The following is a 2,394-nucleotide window of genomic DNA, read 5'->3' on the forward strand; positions in this document are numbered from 1 at the left end:
TCGGTTTTAATTAATGTTTTGGTCTATTTGATGCGTTTTGGTGTTCTTAAGTGTAATATGCAGGTTACTAGATAGCTTGCAAGAAAAGAACGCATTCGGGATTTATTCAGAAGCAAGATGGACAGAACAATGGACCGAATGAGAAGTATTGATCGGACAGGACGTGAGATCGACCGATCCGGTACATGTGGATCGACCGATCCCACGCTTTCATGCACTAGATCGACCGATCCGGTCCATGTGGATCGACCGATCCCACGCTCTACGGGCTCCACACGCACAAACGAGCTTTTCACTCCTTTTTACCCACTCCCCTCAATAATAGACAGAAGAACTCGACTTTTGAGACTCAGAAAAGACCAGGGACGACCAAGAAGGAGATTTACAAGTTCTTGAGAGAGATTTGAGAGTTTTTATCTTGTTTTGTGTGATTTGTGAAGATTTGTAAAGGAGTTCATCTCAAAACCATTTGGAGAAGATCTTCTGAACTTTTACTCTGTTTTAATTCAATCTTATCATGTTTTCTTCATCAAAATCGTGTTGTTCTTGCTTAGTTATGTGTGAGTAGTCATCTAGTTGGGTTTAGGGGTTCTCATAGGGGATTTCTTGATGTTTTGATTCATAAAACGTGTGTAGACTAAGGGATTACGTTTTGGTTCTTCATCTAATGGATTTCTTACTGCTTGAACTGAATTGATCACTTAGTTCATGATTTCAGATTGTTTGATGCACCGAAAGTGATTGTTTGAACTTCCGAAAATACTTTAGATGAGCAAAGTGTCCTTAACCCTCGGAAGTTGATGTTATTGCGCTTTGTGAACATATTGAACCTGTTCTTAATGCTTGTTTAGAAATTGAAACTCAGCGGAAGTTAGTGTGGAGATTTCTATAACATAGAGAATTAGCGCTACGGAAGTAGGTTAATTCTAATATCGTGTTTGAGTTCTAGACGGTTCTTAATATATCCCTGTGTCTGCCATTAATTGTATCTTGATTAAAAAGAAATCCCTGAGAATTCCCAATGCCCAACGTTTGTTTTAAAATAGTTTTCAAATCGTTTAAATCATCTTTTTACAGCTTGTTTATGTTTTGTGACACTAAAGAAAATTAAATAAAAACCATCAAAATTATATCTTTGTTCGCTGTAGCTATTAACTTGTCTGCAACTCTACGTGTGATCATCGGTCCCTGTGGATTCGATCCCGCATTACTACTGCGTACTTTACTGTGCACTTGCAGTTAGATAATCGGGTTAAAACTCGACACATCAAGTTTTTGGCGCCGTTGCCGGGGACCATTTGGTCACCCTAGAGTTAATGATCAGTTTAAGACTATAGCATTTTTATTTTGTCTAATGTTTCTGTCTTTCTCTTTCTGTTTGTGTTTTCAGGTGAATGAGCGGATTTCATACTAGAAGCAAAGGATCATCGAATTTAATACCTTTGGAGTTAGAGCTCGGCCGCCTAGAGAGACAAGTGAAAAAGAAAAGACTTGAGTCCGCTGAAGAGGTTGAAATGGCTGAACACCAAGAAGACCAGTTTCAGGACAACCCGCAAAATCCAATTCCTGTAGCTGAACGAGAAGGCAACAATGCTGGTGATAATCAGCAGGCTGGTGTAGCTGCAAGACAACAGGCTGGAGACTATGGCATGCCTAGGATGACGCTTGCACATTATGATACACCAGATGCATTCTATGCCGATCGTTCTGGGATTCGCCCACCTCCCATTGAGAGAAGAGACTTTGAGATCAAGACTGGTCTCATTAATTTGGTGGAGAAAAATCCGTTTCATGGAAACCCGTCTGAGGACCCGATGTATCACTTGGAGCATTTTGAGCGAGTCTGTGACACCAGCAGACATAATGGAGTTCCTCAAGGCGCTTTGAAATGCAGGTTGTTCCCGTTTTCCTTAGCTGATAAAGCTATCAGATGGTTAAAGTCCATCCCTCCAGGATCTCTTACTACATGGGAAGAGACAAGAGCTGCTTTTCTACAGCATTTCTTCACCAAGTCAAGGTCCACATATCTGAGAAGCAGAATTGGAAGCTTTCAGCAGCTTGATTCAGAAAGCTTTCATGAGGCTTGGGAGCGTTTCAAGGAGTACACACAGGACTGCCCTCACCATGGTTACACTGATGTGAGCTTGCTGAACATTTTCTATAATGGAGTTCATGAAGAGAGTCAAGATGCCATGGACACAGCAAGTAATGGTGATTTCATGACCAAGACTGTTGAAGAAGCTTACACCTTGCTGAACAACCTGTCATCCAGCAAAGCAAACCGCAAGTCAAGGTTTGACACCAGCCAGAAGGGTGTTGGTTATGAATCCAAGAAGATAGATGAGCTGAATGCCAAGATTGAGATGCTTCTCAAGAGAGATCAGAAATCTGTGA

General features: G+C 41.1%; 1 non-coding gene across 1 annotated transcript; it reads right to left on the minus strand.

Annotated features, from left to right (window-relative positions):
- Positions 1-2,024: 2,024 nt before the first annotated feature.
- On the minus strand, positions 2,025-2,131 carry LOC125582712. Its single transcript, XR_007320168.1, has one exon. It is a non-coding gene; the product is annotated as a small nucleolar RNA R71 (small nucleolar RNA).
- Between the last annotated feature and the right edge of the window lie 263 nt (positions 2,132-2,394).

The sequence above is a fragment of the Brassica napus genome, chromosome C2 (assembly GCF_020379485.1).
Source record: "Brassica napus cultivar Da-Ae chromosome C2, Da-Ae, whole genome shotgun sequence".
NCBI classification, from domain to species: domain Eukaryota; kingdom Viridiplantae; phylum Streptophyta; class Magnoliopsida; order Brassicales; family Brassicaceae; genus Brassica; species Brassica napus.